Source organism: Dama dama, chromosome X (genome assembly GCF_033118175.1).
Source record: "Dama dama isolate Ldn47 chromosome X, ASM3311817v1, whole genome shotgun sequence".
NCBI lineage: Eukaryota > Metazoa > Chordata > Mammalia > Artiodactyla > Cervidae > Dama > Dama dama.
This window is the reverse complement of record NC_083714.1, coordinates 154,709,414-154,729,593: the sequence shown is the minus strand read 5'-3', so window position 1 is coordinate 154,729,593 and position 20,180 is coordinate 154,709,414. Positions and strand designations below refer to the sequence as shown.

At 39.1% G+C, this 20,180-nt stretch overlaps 1 non-coding gene across 1 annotated transcript; it reads left to right on the top strand.

Moving 5' to 3' along the window:
• The first annotated feature begins 18,878 nt into the window (after positions 1-18,878).
• TRNAS-GGA (transfer RNA serine (anticodon GGA)) lies at positions 18,879-18,951 on the top strand. The gene has a single exon. It is a non-coding gene; the product is annotated as a tRNA-Ser (tRNA).
• Positions 18,952-20,180: the final 1,229 nt, after the last annotated feature.

Here is a 20,180-nt window from a genome sequence, read left to right as displayed (position 1 = left end):
GTCACAATGATTTGCCAATATTGAAGAATCCTTGCATCCCTAGAATAACACCACCTTGATCATGGTGTATGAGCTTTTTGATGTGTTGAATTATGTTAGCTAAACTTTTGTTGAGGCATTTCTTTTTTTTTTTTTTCCCAATTATTTTTATTGTTGGAGGCTAATTGCTTTACAATATTGTAGTGGTTTTTTGCCATACATTGACATGAATCAGCCATGGATTTACAGGAATTTTTACATCTATGTTCACCAGTGATATTGGCTGGTAGTTTTCTTTTATGGTGTCGTCTTTGTCTGATTTTGGTATCAGGTTGATGGCAGACTCATAGAATGAGTTTGGCAGTGTTCCTTCCTCTCAAATTTTTTCAAAGAGTTTCAGAAGGATAGGTATTTGCTCATTTTTAACTGTTTGGTAGAATTCACTTGTGAAACCATTTGCTCCTGGGCTTTCATCGTTTGGGAGATTTATGGTCAAAATTTCGATCTAGAGTTTTTGTTTGGGTTATTCATAATTTCGATTTCATCTTGGTTCAGTTTTAGAAAATTGAGCTTTTCTAAAAATCTGTCCACTTCTTCCAGGTTATCCATTTTATTATTATAGAGTTGTTCATAATAGTCTCTGATAATCCTTGTCTGTTGTAACCTCTCCTTTTCTGTTTCTAATTTCATTGGTTTGCTACTTCTCTGTTTTCATCTTGATGACTCTAGCCAAAGGTTTGTCAGTTCTGCTTCTCTTCTCAAGGAACCAGAATTTAGTTTTATTAATTTTAACTATTTTTTTTTTTACAAATTCATTTTTCTTTTATTTCTATTTGTATCTTTATGGGTTCTTTCCTTCTACTAATTTTTTGTTCTTTTCCCAGTTGTTTTAGGTGAAAGTTAGGTTGTCTATTGGATATTTTTCTTGTTTCTTGATATAAGATTGTATTGCTATAAAAAATTGTATTGCTATAAACTTCCCTCTTAGAACTGATTTTGCTAAGTCCCATATGATTTGAGTTGTGTTTTCACTGTCATTTGTTTCTAGGAATTTTTTTATTTCCCTTTTGATTTCTTCAGTAACCAGTTGGTTATTTAGAAGTGTTGTTTAATCTCCATATGCTTGTCTTTCTTACACTGTTTTTCATGTAATTGATATCTAGTTTCATACCATTGTGGTTGGAGAAGGTGCTTGATACAATTTCAATTTTCTTAAATTTACTGAGGTTTGATTTGTGGCCAAGGTGTGGTCTACCCTGGAGAATGTTCCATGTGCCCTCGAGAGGATGTTGCATTCTTCTGCTTTTGGGTGGCACGTCCTGAAGATATCAATGAGATCCATCTCATCTAATGTATCATGTAAGACATGCGTTTCCTTATTAATTTTCTGTCTTGATGATCTGTCCATTGCTGTGAGTGGGGTATTAAAGTCTCCTACTATGGTTGTGTTACTTTCAATTTCTCCTTGCTTCCCTGATGGCTTAGAGGGTAAAGCGTCTGCCTGCAATGCGGGAGACCCGGGTTCAATCCCTGAGTTGGGACGATCCCCTGGAGAAGGAAATGTCCACCCACTGCAGCATCCTTGCCTGGAAAATCTCACGGACGGAGGAGCTGTGGAGGCTGCAGTCCATGGGGTCGCAAAAAGTCGGACACGACTGCACGACTTCACTATTATTGTGTTACTGTCAGTTTCTCCTTTTATATTTGTTAATGTTTGTCTTATGTATTGAGGTGCCTCTATGTTGTGTTCATAGGTATTTCCGATTGTTGTCTTCATCTTAGATTGATCCCTTGATCATTATGTACTGTCCTTCCTTGTAATCTTCTTTAGTCTAAGGTCTAGCTTGTGTGATATGAGGATTGTTACTCCAGATTTCTTTTGCTTACCATTTGCATGGAATATATTTTTCCATCTTCTCACTTTCAGTCTATATGTCTTTAGGTCTGAAGTGGGTTTCTTGTAGAAAACGTGCAATTGGATCTTCTTTTTGTATCCATTCAGCCAGATTTTGTCGTTTGGATGGAACATTTCATCCATTTACATTTAAGGTAATTATTGATACGTATGCTCAAATTGCCATTTTCTTTAGCTTTGCTGTTGATTTTCTAGACATATTTTCTTCTCTTTTATTTATTGACTATGTAAATCCCTTTAACATTTGTTGTAAATCTGGTGGGTGGTCCTAAACTGTCTTAACTTTTACATACCTGAACAGCTTATGATTTCTCTATCAATTTTGAATGAGATTTTTGCCAGGTACAGTAATCTTGCTTGTAGATTATTCCCTTTCAATACTTTTTTTGGCCTGCAGAGTTTCTGATGAAAGAAAAGCTGTTAAGTGTATGTGGTTTCCCTTGTATGTTACTTGTTGCTTCTCCCTTGCTGTTTTAATATTCTTTATTTGTGTTTAGTCTTTATTAGTTTGATTAGTATGTGTCTTGCTGTGTTTCCACTTTGGTTTATCATCTATGGGGCTCTTTGTGACTCTTGCACTTAATTGACTATTTCCTTTTCCTTGTTGGGGATATTTTCAACTATAATCACTTCACAATTTTTCTTTTTTTTCATATCCTTCCTTCTTTTCTTCTTCTGGAAACCCTATAATTTGAGTGTTGGTGCATTTTATATTGTCCCTAACATCTTTGAGACTATCCTCTATTTTTTTCATTCTTTTCTACTTTATTCTGCTCTTCAGCAGTTATTCCCACCACTTTATCTTCCAGCTCACTGACTCATTCTTCTGCTCCAGATATTCTGCTATTGATTTCTTTTAGAGTACATTTGATTTCAGTAATTGTATCTGATGTCTCTTCATGTTTATTCTTAAATTCATCCATGTCTTTGATGACTGGTTGTTGCCCTTTCTCCATTTTGTTTTCAAAGTTTTTGATCATTTTACTATCATTTTTCTTTATTCTTCTTCCGGTATTTTGCCTATTTCCTCTTCATTTATTTGGACTTCTGTGTTTTTAGATTTTTCCTTCATTTGTGTAGTATTTATATGTCTTTTCGTTACTGTTTTTTTTTTTTTTTTTTAAACCTTACTGTGTTCGACATCTCCTTTCCCCAGGCTTCAAGGTTGAATTATATCTTTCTTTTGGTTTCTTCTCTCCTAAGGTAGGTCATCACTTCATGCGAAGTAGATGGGGAAACAGTGGAAACAGTGTCAGAATTTATTTTGGGGGGCTCCAAAATCACTGCAGATGGTGAGTGCAGTCATGAAATTAAAAGATGCTTACTCCTTGGAAGGAAAGTTAAGGCCAACCTAAATAGCATATTATAAAACAGAGACATTACTTTGCCAACAAATGTCCATCTAGTCAAGGCTATGGTTTTTCCAATGGTCATGTATGGTTGTGAGAGTTAGACTGTGAAGAAAACTGAGCACCAAAGAATTGATGCTTTTGAACTGTGGTGTCAAAGAAGACTTCAGCGGCCTTGGACTGCAAGGAGATCCAACCAGTCCATCCTAAAGGAGATCAGTCCTGGGAGTTCATTGGAAGGACTGATGCTAAAGCTGAAACTCCAATACTCTGGCACCTGATGTGAAGAATTGACTCATTGGAAAAGATCCTGATGCTGGGAGGGATTGAGGGCAGGAGGAGAAAGGGATGGCAGAGGATGAGATGGCTGGACGGCATCTCCAACTCGATGGACATGAATTTGAGTAGACTCTGGGGGTTGGTGATAGACAGGGAGGTCTGGCATGCTGCGATTCATGGGGTCGCAGAGTCAGACATGACTGAGCGACTGAACTGAACTGGTGGGACCAGATGCCATGATCTTAGTTTTCTGAATGTTGAGCTTTAAACCAACCTTTTCACTCTCCTCTTTCGCTATCATCAAGAGGCTCTTTAGTTCTTCTTTACTTTCTGCCATAAGGGTGGTGTCATCTGAATACCTGAGGTTATTCATATTTCTCCCGGGAATCTTGATTCCAGCTTATCCTTCCTCCAGCCCAACGTTTCTCATGATGTACTCTGCATAGAAGCTAAACAAGCAGGGTGACAATATATAGCCTTGACCTACGCCTTTTCGTATTTGGAACCAGTCTGTTGCTCCATGTCCAGTTCTAACTGTTGCTTCCTGACCTGCATACAGATTTCTCAAGAGGCAGGTCAGGTGGTGACGTCCCATCTCCTTCAGAATTTTCCAGTTTATTGTGATCCATACAGTCGAAGGCTTTGACATAGTCAATAAAGCAGAAATGTATGTTTTTCTGGAATGCTTTTGCCTTTTCGATGATCCAGTGGCTGTTGGCTATTTGATCTCTGGCTCCTCTGCCTTTTCTAACACCAGCTTGAACATCTGGAAGGTCATGGTTTACGTATTTCAGGTTTCCAAGCCTGAAGCCTGGCTTGGAGAACTTTGAGCATTACATTAGTAATGTGTGAGACGAGTGCAATTGTGCAGTAGTTTGAGTGTTCTTTAGCATTGCCTTTCTTTGGGATTGGAATGAAAACTGACCTTTTCCAGTTCTGTGGCCACTGATGTGTTTTCCACATTTGCTGACATATTGAGTGCAGCACGTACACAGCATCGTCTTTCAGGATTTGAAAGAGCTCAGCTGGAATCCCATCACCTCCACTAGCTTTGTTTGGAAGGGTAGATGCCATTTAGAGCCCAGCCACCTTATGAATAGTCAGCCCAAGATTTAAGATTGCTGTTCCCAAAAGTGGCCAGAAGGTGGCAGCATTTCTTGGGTGGCGAGGGAGGGTCTCCTCCTGTTACTATGGTAACTGCATCTTTAGAGGTATATGCCATTTCCACTTGTAAATGAGAGGAGAATGAGCTAGAGGAAGCACACACCCCCCCCCCCCCCCCCCCCCACCAAAAGCTTGTCTCTCCTTTTTCGATTTTATTGTAGTTCACGTTGCTTGTGTGAGGAAGCTTATGTACAGTTGCCTTTGTTGTAGCTGTACTGATTCTTGCTCCCTTACACTGAAACACAGAAACAATCAGCAGCAGTTATTTCCTCCAACCTGCTCTCAGAAAGTGTGTAATACATCACTCTTGTTAAGTTGGCCCCTGTGGATTGTGTATTTGACAGGTATTGTGGGAATCCCTGAATTTCAGCCTTCGAGACACCCATCGTCTTTGCTAAGCATCAGGGAGTTCCCAGCACTAGGTGTCAAAAGAGATAAAAATCTCGCTCGGGGCACTCAATGCCAGCAATAATGTCTGTCCTGTTTGAGAGGTAAATGATATGGTCTGTCTCTAATCTGCCCTTCTTCACTGACTCTGATTATCACTACATGTATCTGTGCCATTGACAATGATAGTATTTTCTTGTTTCAATGCCTGAGTCATATCCCTTCATGAACCCGTATCCCATTCCTTGATGCACTCATCTCTCCATCCTGTGTACTTTCTTTACTTTCATCTCTGGGCATTGGGGATCCTGCTGCAGTGCATGCTCTCTTGCATGTGGTTTTCAAATTTTGTGTGTTTCTGAAGTGTCCTAGGAGTGGAGAGGCCATGGCATACTTTCTGCCTCTTTTTTTTCTATAAAGGCAGGTGTACAGTGATTCTTATACTGGCTCCTAGAACTGATATGCCCGAAGTACTATAAAAGGATCCCCCTGAATAATGTTAGTATACCATTTCTGGCCTGGACCATTTTCCATGGTCGCCTTTTCCAGTACTCAGAGTTGATGTCTTGTGGCAGTTTATATTTGTATCTCTGATAAGAAACCCTATGGAGCACTATTCATGGGCCTTTTGCTTTTTGAAAGCACTTTGAGTTGTATTTACCTGTTGATGTTGTCTCCCTGAGAGTATCCTGATTTTGTTTTGTGTGTGATTTGTTCTTATTTTTATTTTTTTTTTTTTTCTTTATTTTTGGGTGTATCAACGCTGATCTGTTCAAGGGTAGGTGTCATGTCAAGTCCAGTGGCCTTGTGAATATCGGATATCCATCAGCAATAGTTTTAAGGCTGCGGTTACAGAGAAAACCCTCCACACTGGAGGGTTTCTTTATTCCCTCCTCTTTTTGGATGGCCTCCACCTGAGATTTTTTTTTTTTTTTTTTTTTGTCAGGCCTGGGTGTGAAATAGAGCAGAATGAGCCAGAGGATGCCACCCAACCTGGTGTTGCCTCATACTTAGATTTTAAGTGAAAGTTCCTCTTCTTTTTAAGGATTGACAAGGATATATTTGTTTAACATGTAAAGATTCCTGTTCAGTGGCACTGAGAGTACTAGATGGATTCGGCTGTGCTTGTTTTCAGCTACGTGTTATTCGATGTGTTTTGTCTACAAGTCTTGCTGAGGTAGGTTTGCATGTATTCTGTATTTTATTTGTGTCTGTGGGGAGAAATGAATGTCAAGCTCCAGCTGTGTCCCTCCCATCCACCAGGGTCCTTTGCTACCCATAAGTTTCTTGCTAGGTTGGATGACCATGTCACCTTTGTGTGTGTGCTCACCACTGTGCCTTTTTGTACCCAACCTCTCCATTTCATCCCATGATGTTTCTTGAATTGACCATCTTTCACTCAGTGTAATGACCCCTGGATTTATCTTTAATCAAAGTGAAATGGATACCCAGTGCTGGGAATAAACTGTTGCTTAGTAAAGGAGATGGGTGAGAGGGAGGCTTATATTGGAAGACTGATATTCACGGATTCCCACAAATGTCTGTCAAATGCATAATCCACAGGGACCGATTTGGCAAGAGTGATATACTACCCACTGTCTGAGAGCAGATTGAAGGAAATAACCACTGCTGAATGCCTATGAGTATCAGTATAAGGGAGCAAGAATCAGTACAGCTACAACCAAGGCAACTCTATACATCAGCTTCTTCAAAGAAGAAATATGAACTACAGTAAAACCAAGAAGGGAGGAGAGACAAGCTTTCGGGGGTTTCCTCTAGTTCATTCTACTCTCATTCACAAGCAGAAATTGCACATACCTCTAAAGATGCAGTTACCATATAGCAAGAGGAGAACCTGAAGAAATGCTGTCTCCTTGTGGCCCCTTTTGGGAATAGCAACCTGAAACCTTGGGCTAAATGGACCGTCACAAGGCGGCAGAGCTCTAAATGACACCTAGCTTTACAAAATGGCCAGGGGTCGCACACCAAAATTAAAACAAGGATAAACCACACGATCAGGAAGGAAACTTGCACAGGTAAATGCAATTCAGTGAAGAAAGACGCCTCAAGAAATATGCCTGTTTGCTTTGTTATGAGGGATATGAAAAGTTAAACTGCAACGTGATGTAACAACTGAGAAAGCAAAAAAAGGCCACTAGTAATATCTTCTGCTCTGTTAGGTCTGTACCACTTCTGTCCTCTGTTGTGTGCATCTTTGCATGAAATCATCCCTTGATACTTCTCATTTCCTTGACGAGGTCTTTAGTCTTTCTCATTCTATTGTTTTCCTCATTGATCAGTGAAGAAGGCTTTCTTATCTCTCCTTGGTATTCTTTGGAACTCTGAGTTTAAATGTGTGTATCTTTCCTTCTCTCATTCGCTTTTCACTACTCTTCTTTTCACAGCTATTTATAAGACCTCCTCAGACAACCATTTTGCCTTTTGGCTCTCCACCACAGCCTTTGGGGATGGTCTTGATCCCTGCCTCTTGTACACTGGCAGGAGCCTCTGTCCATAATTCATCAGGCGCTCTGCTATCAGATCTAGTTCCCTGAACCTATTTCTCAGTTCCACAGTGTAATCATTAGGTATATGATTTAGGTCATACCTGAGTGGTCTAGTGGTTTTCCCTACTTTTCTTCAATTTAAGTCTAAGTTTGGCAATAAGGAGCTCATGATCTGAACCACAGTCTGCTCCAGGTCCTGTTTTGGTGACTGTATAGAGCTTCCCCATTTTTGGCTGTAAAGAATATAATCGATCTGATTTTTGTATTGACCATCCGGTGATATCCATGTGTAGAGTCTTCTCTTGCGCTGTTGGGAAAAGCTGTTTACTATGACCTGTGCATTCTCTTGGCAAAACTCTATGAGGTTTTGCTGTGCTTCATTCTGTACTCTAAGGTCAGATTCACCTGTTAATTCAGGTATTTCTTGATTTCCTACTTTTGCATTCCAGTCCCCTACAATGGAAATGAGAGAGTCAATTCCTAGGCAGGTTGATAAGAAGTCTAGGGGTCCCCGTGGAGAGAGGAGTCTGGAATTTTCAAGGAGGAAGGAAGGGCAAACTTTTTTTTTTTTTTTTTTTCCCCTCTACATTCCTTAGGATTCTTTTTTCTTTTCACTTTATTTTTTTTTTTAATTTTTTTGTTTACATTTATTTATTTATTTATTTTTATTAGTTGGAGGCTAATTACTTTACAATATTGTAGTGGTTTTTGTCATACATTGGCATGAATCAGCCGTGGATTTACATGTATCTCCCATCCCGATCCCCCCTCCCACCTCCCTCTCCACCCGATTCTTCTGGGTCTTCCCAGTGCACCAAGCCTGAGCACTTGTCTCATGCATCCAGCCTGGGCTGGTTATCTGTTTCACCCTAGATAATATGCATGTTTTGATGCTGTTCTCTCGAGACATCCCACCCTCACCTTCTCCCACAGAGTCCAAAAGTCTATTCTGTACGTCTGTGTCTCTTTTTCTGTTTTGCACATAAGGTTATGATATATAACAATAATGTATCCTGTTTGAGGACAGGCTCTGGAAAAAAACCTTTGGGCTAATTCTGTTATCTCAAAATGTAAATTATGGGAGTAGGTCTGGTGAGGTCTTTGCAACCTCCAGACATTCTTTTGATTCACTGTAACAACTAATTTGCGAGTATATAACTCCATTGCTAATGCTAGCAAGGGGATACTCTTTCTGCCCCCTTCTGATGTTTATATCAGAAACTTTCTCTATCCCTTTTATACTTTAATAAACTCTGTTGCACAAAAGCTCTGAGCGATCAAGCCTCGTCTCTGGCCCCGAGTTGAAATCTTTTCCTCAAGAGGCCAGGAATCCTGGCGTCTTTACGTGGGTTCAGGGACATCCTTTCAGAAAGGACATCTTTTGGAGATGTTAGTTCTAGAAGTTCTTGCAGGTCTTCATAGAACCGTACAGCTTCAACTTCTTCAGCATTACTAGTCATGGCACCGACTTGGATTACTGTGATATTGAATTGTTTGCCTTGGAAACAAACAGAGATCATTCTTTCATTTTTGACACTGCTTCCAAGTACTGCATTTCAGACTCTTGCTGACTTTGATGGCTACTCCATTTCTTCTAAGGTACTCTTGCACACAGTAATGGATATAATGGCCATCTGAATTAAATTCACGCATTCCAGTCCATTTTACCTCGCTGATTCCTAAAATGTCAATGTTCACTCTTGCCATCTCCCTTTTGACCACTTCCAGTTTGCCTTGATTCATGGGCCTAACATCCCAGGGTCCTATGCATATTGCTGTTAACAGCATCTAACTTTAGTGCCATCACCAGTCACACCCACACCTGGTCATTGTTTTTGCTTTGGCTCATCTCTTCACTGTTTATGGGGCTAGTTCGCCACTGCTCCTCACCTACTGGGCACCTGCTGACCTGGTGAGTTCATCTTTCAGTGTCCTATCTTTCTGCCTTTTCATACTCTCCATGGGGTACTCACGGCAAGAATCCTGAAATTGTCTGCCGTTCCCTTCTCCAGTGGACCACATTTTGTCAGAAATCTCCACCATGACCCATCTGTCTTGGGTGGCTCTGCATGGCATGGTTTATTGTTAAATTGAGTTGGTCAAGGCCATGGTCCAGGTTTTCAGATTGGTTAGTTTTCTGTGACTGTGGCTTTCAATGTGTCTGTCCTCTGATGGAGAATGATAAGAGGCTTATGGAAGATTCCTGATAGGAGAGAATGACTGAGGGGGAAACTGGGTCTTGTTCTGATGGGCAGGGCCGTGCCAAGTAAATATTTAATCCAATTTTCTGTTGATGGATGGGGCTGTGTTCCCTCCCTGTCATTTGCCCTGAGTCCAAACTATGGTGGCGGTGTAATAAAGAAAATGGTGACCTCATTCAAAGTTCCCATGTACACAATGGTACATTCAGTGCCCCCAACCCTGCAGCAGGCCACCACTGACCCAGAGTATCCTGGACACTCATGGGGAAATCTGGGTCAGTCTTTTTTGGGGGTCACTGCTTCTTTCTTTTCAGTCCTGGCATGCACAATATTCTGTATGTGCCCTCCAACAGTCTGTTTCACAGTCCTCTGTAAGCTTTGGCAGCAGCTCTATCATGGGGTTAATGGCACCCTCCTACAAGAAGTCTTATGCCATACCCAGGTCTGCTGCATCCAGAGCCCCTGGCCCCACAGCAGTCCACTGCTGACACTTACCTCCAGAGGAGACACTCAAACACAGTTCTGTCTTAACCTCGACAGGGGTGCCTGGGTCTTGATGCACCCAAGGTTTGTTTGAGCCCTCTGAGCATCTGTGGCAGTTATGGAGTTTGATTTTAAATGTGATTTTGCCCCTCCTGCTATCCTGGTGGAGCTTCCCTGCCCTTGGACTTGGAATATTCAGGAATATTCAGGACTGATTTCCTTTAGGATTGACTGGTTTCATGTCCTTGCAGTCCAAGTGTCCCTCCAGAGTGTATGTGGGTAGGGTTAAATATGTATTGTCCTTATGCTGCCCTTTCAGAGAGAAATAGAAGAATCTTATGAACGTAATTTATAAAATCCAGATATATATTCTCTCATGTGTATATGTGTGTGTATCAATAAATATCTTATTTACTATTATTGGCCTTATTATTGTAGCTGTGCAGATTCTTGTTTATTTTCTGTGTTTACTATTCTGTGTTTATTTTCACAGATACGTTATGAAAACATGTATATTTTGTTGTACACCACTCTTGGCATAATACACACATTTTGAGGCTCTATTAGGATTTTATATGTATATGTCAGTCAGTTCAGTTCAGTTCAGTCAGTCATGTATGACTCTGTGGTCCCATGGGCTGCAGCATGCCAGGATTTCCTGTCCATCACCAACCCCCAGAGCCTGCTCAAACTCATATCCATTGAGTCGGTGATGCCATCAACCATCTCATCCTCTGGCATCCCCTTCTCCTCCCGCCCTAACTCTATTCCAGCATCAGGGACTTTTCCAAAGAGTCAGTTCTTCTCATCAGGTGGCCATAGTAGTGGAGTTTTGGCTTCAACATCGGTCCTTATGAATATTCATACAGATTTCCTTTCAGATTGACTGGTTTGGTCTCCTTGCAGTCCAAGGACTCTTCAAGAGTTTGTGGGTGTGAATAAGTATTAATTGTTCTTATGCTGCCCTCTCGTGGAGAAAGAGAAGAATGTTTATGAATGTAATTTGTAAAATCCAGATGTATTGTCTCATATGTATATGTGGGTATGAGTGAATATTTACCTTGCTTATGCTGTCATCTCATGGAGAAATAGAAGGTTTATGAATGTAGTTTGCAAAATCTAGATGTATTCTTTCCATGTTGAAAAATATACTGCATAACATTATTAAAAATTAATACATGCTCATAACAGAAAATGTAAAGTTGCCAGAAAAATACAAAGAAAAAAACAAACAAACAACAACAACAAAAAAAAAAAACCACCCATGATCTCACCTGATCGTTGACTCAGAATTCTGCGTCCTTGGGACAGGGAGATTAAAAAAAAAAAAAAAAAAAAGGATGAGGATGCGCTAGTTATTTTAGTATAACATCGGATCAGTTCAGTTCAGTTCAGTCGCTCAGTCGGGTCCGACTCTTTGCGACCCCATGAATTGCAACATGCTAGTATAACATCACCTTTTCTGTTATTTCAATGCTAACTTAGAACTGTGTTCTGATATGGGATACTTGCTTTGTTTTCTTATCTTTAACCCTGTGGTTTTACAAACAACTATTAACGACCCCTCATTTAGACACTCTTTGCTTCAAGTTTTTTTGTGTGTGTGTTTGATTTCCATTTTTGCTATGATTTAAAAATCTTGCATGTCTTGGCTATGTAAACAGTACTGCAGTGAACACTGGGGTGCATGCATCTTTTTGAATTAATGTTTTCTCCAGGAAAATGCCCAGGAGTGGGTCATATGGTGATTATATTTTTAGTTTTTTAAGCAGCTGCCATACTGTTCACCATAGTGGCTGTTCCAATTTACACGCCCACTGACAGTAAGAGTGGGTTCCCTTTTCTCCACCCCTGCTCCAGGAATTATTGTTTGTAGAATTTTTGATGATGACTTTTCCAACTGGTGTGAAGTGATAGCCCACTGTTGTTTTGAACTTTGCATAAATTAGATAAATCACCCTTTGTCAGCTATCTTCTGAATTTTAATTTTACTTCCCAATTTTAATTTTACTGTTCCTTGTTTATTGTTTATTTGCCCATGAGGGAATTTTACTACAAAGTGTAAAGTTTCCCTTTTTATCTTCTGGACAGAGATTCTTAAACAATTTAAATAACTGAGAAAAACTACAGGGAGTTTGGAGATTGCAGAGAGAGGGTGCAACTCTCTCTGATTTCACCTGTGTGCCTTTCTGCATGTACTTTTCAATAAGCTTTTTAATATACCCTGATATAGATATAAATATAGATATAAATAGAAAAAAAGGAAAGAAATGGAGAACGGTAGCATCATGAGGGGCCAAAATGAACCCAAGGCGGATGAGGCTGCGCCTGGGACTCCAAACAGATGAATCAGCTTTAGTCCTGGTCAGTGCTGTGAAGCCAATGGGGACACATCTCTAGAGCTGTGACTGGAGGACTCCAGGAGCCCCCATAGGTGCTCAAAACGAAGGACGAGGAGGGGAGCACAGGCAGGGCGATGATACTGCCCAGCAGGCCTGTCTCCTTGGGCCAGAGGGAACGTGATGCTACTTTTACTATGGAAATATAGTCTGTGGATATTGGGGAAAGAATTTGGTCAGTGCACGGGGTGTGAAAAAGTAAGCAAAAACCATGATTACTTTTGCCACAGTGCATATACTAGCTCATGTCCTTCCCACCATTTTACAATACTTCTTTTGTCATGCATCTATCCATTTTTCCATGCCTCTGTCTGTACGTTACTCGATCTTATTCCTTGGTGCATTTTGTGGCAAATTGCAGACATCACTATGCATCTCTGTGTATATTTCAGCAAGCCTACCATTAAGTAGTGAGCTGTATTTGTTTACAGCAGTTTTCTTTGAAATACTTTTATATACATTGAAATAGCCCAAGTTTTTCCCCAGTCATGTTATTTTTTTTGGTTGAAATATAGTTGATTTACAAAGTTGTGTTAATTTCTGCTTTACATCCAAATGACTCAGTTATACACATATGTGTGTAATATACATATTCTGGGTGTGTTTGTACATATACAGATTCATTTATTTAACCCTTCTTATATTTGTACATATATAATATATATTTATTTATATACAAATATTCAAATATAATATATATTATATATAATATATATCCATATATATTACATAACTTATATATATATATATATACAGTGAAAAATGAAGTATATACATTATATATTTTATAATTATATATAAATTATACATATAAATAAGCATTTGCATGTATGTTTTTATACATATGTATATAAGTATATATAAATATATAAATTATATATAATTTATAAATAAAGTATATGTAAATTATAATGTCTTGTATATTTCATATGTATATATATATAAAGATAAAAAAATGAAGTGCAGTGTGTAGCATCATGATGGGCCAAGATGAAACCAGGAAGGGTGGAGCTGCACCTGGGATTCCAAACAGATGAGTCAAGCCATAGGCTTGGTCAGCCCTGTGAAACCAATGGGGTCACATCTCTAGACCTGTGATTGAAGAACTCTGGGAGCCCCAGCAGGTGCTCAAAATCAAGATCACAAGGAGGGTATCACACTTGAGGTGATGATGCTGCCCAGCAGGCCTGACTCCCCTGGGCCACAGGGAAGGTGATGCTACTTTTATTATGGAAAATATAGTCTCTGAATATTGGGAAAGGAACTTGGTCAGTGAGCAGATATGAAAAAAGTAAATTAAACAAACAAACAAACAAAAACACGTTTAATTTCACTACAGTTCATATTTTGGGGCTTCCTTCGTGGCTTGGTGGTAAATAACCTGCCTGCCAATGAAACAGTCAGAAGTTAGATCCCTGGGTCTGGAAGATTCCATGGAGAAGGGATTGGTAACCACTCTAGTATACTTACCTGGAGTATTCCATGAACAAAGGAGCCTGGTGGGCTACAGTCTATGTGATTGCAAAAGAATCAGATATGTCTAACGGGCTGAGCACACAATATTTTAGTTTATCTCCTCTGCATATTTTTCAGCTCATATTTTTAAATTTGAAATTATACTTCATGTGCATTTTGATTTTCATTTCTTTTTTCTCTGTACTTTCCCAAACAACTTATTATAAAAATTTCCAAGCATTCAAGGAGGTTGAACATGTTTTCTAGTTAAAACACAAAGACTCCCCACCTGGATTCTACTGTAACCATTTTACAATATTTCACTTCACATGTGTTATCCATTTGTCCATTCCTCTGTCCATCCATCAATGCATCTAATTACTTGATGTGTTTTGTGATAAATTGCAAACATCAGTATACCTCTCTGTAAGTATTTCAGCAAGCCTGCCATGAAGTGATGAACTGTATTTTTTTTTTTATAGTCTTTTCTGTTGGATATAAGCTGTACATAGAATGAAATACACCAATCTATTTCCCCCACACACACATTTTCTATTGAAGTATACAGTACTATGTTAATTTCAGCTTACAACAAAATGATTGTTATACCCATATGTGTCTGTCTATACATTGTGTGTGTGTATAAATATGCATTTATATGTATATATTAAATATATATATTTTAGTCTCTCTCTCTTCTCCTTTTGTTCTCCCTTTGATGCAGGCTATGATGCAGGATATGTGGGATTTATTCCCTGACCAAGGATTGAACCCATATGCCCTGAAGTGGAAGTTTGGAGTCTTAACCACTGGACCAGCAGGGAAGTCCCATATATGTTATTTTTTATATTCTTTTCCAGTATGATTTTTCATAGGACACTGAATATACTTATCTGTGCTCTACAGTAGGATCTTGTTGCTTAAATATTCCATATGTAATAGTTTACATCTGCTAACCCCAACCTTCTATTCTTCCCTCTTCCAACACCCTCCTTCCTAGAAATCATAGGTCTCTTCTCTGTTTCCATGAGTCTGTTTCTGTTTCATAGATATTTCATTTGTGTCATCCTTAGATTCAAAATATAAGTGATATCATTTGATATCTGTGTAGACTCTGCCAAGTCCATGCCCCGACCTGTAATGCTAAAGAAGCCGAGGTTGAATGGTTCTATGAAAACCTATAGGACCTTTCAGAACTAACACCCCAAAAGGTTGTCCTTGTCATTATAGGGGACTGGAATGCAAAAGTAGGAAGTGAAGAAACACTTGGAGTAAGAGCACATTTAGCCTTGGAGTACAGAAGGAAGCAGGGCAAAGCCTAACAGAGTTGTGCCAAGAGAACACACTGGTCAGAGCAAACACCCTTTTCCACCAACACAGGAGAAGACCCTATACATGGACATCACCAGATGGTCAACACCAAAGTCAGATTGATTATATTCTTTGCAGCCAAAGGTGAAGCAGCTCTATACAATCAGCAAAAACAAGACAAGGAGCTGACTGTGGTCAAGTCATGAACTCCTCATTGCCAAATTCAGACTTAAAATGGAGAAAGTAGGGAAAACCACTAGACCATTCAAGTATGAACTAAAGAAAATTCCTAACAATTATATGGTGGGAGTGAAAAATAGATTCAAGGGAATAGATATGAATAAATATGATAGACAGAGCACCTGATGAACTAGGGATAGAGGTTCATGACATTGTACAGGAGACAGGGATCAACATCACCACGAAGGGAAAGATTCCAAAAGGCAAAAGTCTTCTGAGGAAGCCTGACAAATAGCTGTGAAAGGAAGAGAAAGGAAAAGAAAAGGAGAAAAGGAAAGATATATCCATCTGAATGCAGAGTTGCAAAGAATAAGAAGGAAAGATTAGAAAGACTTCCTTAGTGATCAGTGCAAAGACATAGAGGAAAACAATAGAATGAGAAAGACTAGAGATCTCTTCAAGAAAACTAGAGACACCAAGGGAATATTTCATGCAAAGATGGGCTCAATAAAGGACAGAAATAGTATGGATCTAACAGAAGCAGAAGATATTATGAAGAGGTGGCAAGCATACACATAAGAGCTGTATAAAAGAGATCTTCATGACCCAGATGATCAGGGTGTTGTGATCACTCACCTAGAGCCAGAAATCCTGGAATGTGAAGTCAAGTGGGCTTTAGGAAGCGTTGCTATGAATAAAGTTAGTTGAGGTGATGGAATTCCAGTTGAGCTCTTTCAAATCCTAAAAGATGATGCTGTGAAAGTGCTGCACTCAATATGCCAGCAAATTTGGAAAACTCAGCAGTGGCCACAGGACTGGAAAAGGTCAGTTTTTCATTCCAATCCCAAAGAAAGGCAATGCCAAAATGCTCAAACTACAACACAATTGCACTCATCTCACACACTAGCAAAGTAATGCTCAAAGTTCTCCAAGCCAGCCTCCAATAATATGTGAACCATGAAATCCCAGATGTTCAAGCTGTTTTTAATAAAAGCAGAGGATCCAGAGATCAAATAGCCAAATCCTCTGGATCATCAAAGCAAGAGAGTTCTGACAAACATCTTTCTGCATTATTAACTATGTCAAAGCCTTTGACTGTATCAATCACAATAAACTGTGGAAAATTCCAAAACAGATGGGAATACCAGACCACCTGACCTGTCTCTTATGAAATCTGCATTCAGGTCAGGAAGCAACAATTAGAATTGGACATGGAACAGACTGGTTCCAAATAGGAAAATGAGTCAGTCAAAGCTGTATATTGTCATTCTGCCTCTTTAACTTATATTCAGACTACATCGTGAGAAACCCTGGGTTGGATGAAGCACAAGGTGAAATCAAGATTGCTGGGAGAAATATCAGTAACATCAGAAGATATGCAGATGGTACCACCCTTGTGGCAAAAAGTGAAGAAGAACTAAAGAGCCTCTTGATGAACGTGAAAGAGGAGAGTGAAAACGTTGGCTTAAAGCTCAACATTCAGAAACCTAAGATCTTGGCATCCGGCCCCATCACTTCATGGCAAAAAGATGGAGAAGCAGTGAAAACAGTGTCTGATTTTATTTTTCTGGGCTCCAAAATCACTGCAGATGGTGACTGCAGCCATGAAATTAAAAGACGCTTACTCCTTGGAAGGAAAGTTATGACCAACCTACACAGCATATTAAAAAGCAGAGACATTACTTTGCCAACAAAGGCCCGTCTAGTCAAGGCTGTGGTTTTTCCAGTGGTTGTGTATGGACGTGAGAGTTGGATTATAAAGAAAGCTGAGTGCTGAATAATTGATGCTTTTGAACTGTGGTGTTGGAGAAGACTCTTGAGAATCCATTAGACTACAAGGAGATCCAACCAGTCAATCCTAAAGGAGATCAGCCCTGGGTGTTCACTGGAAGGACTGATGTTGACACTGAAACTCCAACACGTCGGCCCACCTTATGAGGAGAGTTGACTCATTTGAAAAAGCCCTAATGCTGGGAAAGATCGGGAGCAGGAGGAGAAGGGGATGACAGAGGATGAGAAGGCTGGAGGCATCACCAACACAATGGACATGGGCTTGGTTGGAATCCAGGAGTTTGTGATGGACAGGGAGGCCTGGCGTGCTGCAGTTCATGGGGTCGCAAAGAGTCGGACACAACTGCGCGACTGATGAGAACTGAACTGAATTCAGAAAAATGACTAATGGCATGGGCTTTTTGGCATGCATAATTAACAGTGGGACTACAGGCCTCTTTCATGAAGGTCCAGAGTTATTACTGAATAAGATACATGGTAATTAATAATAATAATAATAACGTGCTATTTTTCTATAACTTAAAAAAATATCCTGTAAGAAATGTACAATAGACATAAGACAACATGCATCTCTGGAAAGTCTTTGTTTCTAATCTCAAACTTACTAAGATTCCACCAAGCAAAAGCCATTAGGTAAAAAAAAAAAAAAAAAAAAAAAAATCTGTCTTCAATAACACAGTTAAGATTAGATATAAGGAGCTATGCATATACCAAGAACGTGAGAAATATTGAATACCTTAAAGCTCTATCATTTTGCAAAACAAATTTTTAAAATATTTTAGTCAAAATATTCAGTTTTGAAAATCTAGTGTCTCACTACTTAAAGGGTAATGAACCTATACAGATAGCTGGTCAAGAGTTCCAGACATCCATTTGCAAGGTCCAATTCTATGTAGATTTCGTGCCACATGGTTGGCATAGCCAGTTTATTGGCACAATTATACTGGTAGGGACTTCTAAATTTATGGCGGTGAGTCCTTAAATAACTGACCAGAAGAGATTGTTATGCATGTTCTGAACAGGGAACTGAGATACTAGGGCTCGAAGATACATTCAACCTCCTAGGAGGGATTGCCTAACATTTCCCTGTCTATATGGAAGTCTCTGCATTCTTATTTTCTTATTTGATTTTGTTGAAAATTTACCCTTCTGAAATTTTCGTTATAACAAAGTGGCAAAATATTAACAGAATGATTAGACAAACACAGGATTTGTATCTCTAAACTCTCAATAAGTCACACCTTTATATCAGAAAATGAAGAAGTGAGTGAAAGCTGTTCTTTAATAACTGTCTTAGTGAAAATAATGGAGCTAGACTTTAACAGCCATGTCTTTAAAGTTGTCTCACATTCTGGAGACTGAAGATATGAAGTTTTCCTTACCTTCATTTGTGTGTGTGTGTGTGTGTGTGTGTGTGTGTGTGTGTGTTCCTTTGTTTTAGGGATGAAATTTTAATGAGTCTTCTGCATAGCAATGTCTTCCTGGTGGCTCAGTTGGTAAAGTGTCTGCCTGGAACGTAGAAGACCCAGGCTCAATCCCTGTGTCAGGAAAATACCCCGGAGAAGGAAATGGCAGCCCACTCCAGTATTCTTATCTGGAGAATTCCCTGGACAGAGGAATTTGGTGGACTGTAATCCAAGTGGTCACAAAGAGTCAGACGCAACTGCGGAGGTGACTAAGACTTTCACTTTCACTGCCTAGCAAGGAATAAACAATCAATGGACAAGTTTAAAAAGCACACAAGCCTTTTCTTTCTAAAGTGTGTATTTCATACTGGTATTTGATACACTATGGAAAAATTTGAATCCTAGGTCTAAACCTAAGCTCGAAATTCTCTCAATCCCCCTATTTGTCTTGGTGTCTTATCCCCACTGTATCTTACTTTGTTCTAAAAAATTACCAAATGCATAGACTAGGTTAAGTTAAGTTCTAAAGGATATGATCCAGAGAAAAGTCTAATGATATGAACTTTCTGACATGCAAAATTAACAGTGGGAAAGTAGACTTCTGTCCTAAAGTTCTGGAGCTATTATTGAATAAGACACCAAATAAGATACTACAAAAACTACTAAGATACACAGTCATTAAAAAAAAAAGCACGTTGTTTTTCTATAAATTAAAATATCCAATAAGAAAAGTGCAAAAGACCTAAGACCATTTATATCTCAGGAAAGTCTTTGTTGCTAATCTCAAACTTATGAAGATGCTTCTGAGTGACAGCCATCAGGTCAGTAAAAGAAAAGAAATCTGTCTTCATTACTGTGGTTAAGAATTCATACAGAAAGCTAAAAAAAACAAAACAAAGCAAAGAAATCGACTTTGTAAACCAAATATGTGCTGTTGCTAGTCACTCAGACATGCCCAACTCTTTCAACCCCGTGAAATGTACTTCAACTTTAAAAAAGAATATTCTATGTAAAATGCACAAAATAATGTACATGTTGAGGATGTGGCTAAAATCTCACCATATCTACTTTACACAATGCCTTGACTAATTACAAGACATAATTCAGGGCATAACTTTCTCAACATCAGTTCCTTGGTGTCTCAGATTTCCTATGTAAGTGATAAAAAATTAAAATGTAGAATAAATGTGTTCTTTCTGATTCCATGTATCTTTAGTTAGTTAAGTTTTCTTCTCTCTGACAGGATTTTTTCCTTAGCCCTTACTGATTATAAGATATACTAGGCTTATTTTCTTTTCTATCTCTACACAGCTTGGGAGCAAAACATAAATTCAATGAGGACAAGGATTTTTTTTTTTTCTTTTTCTTTTTTAA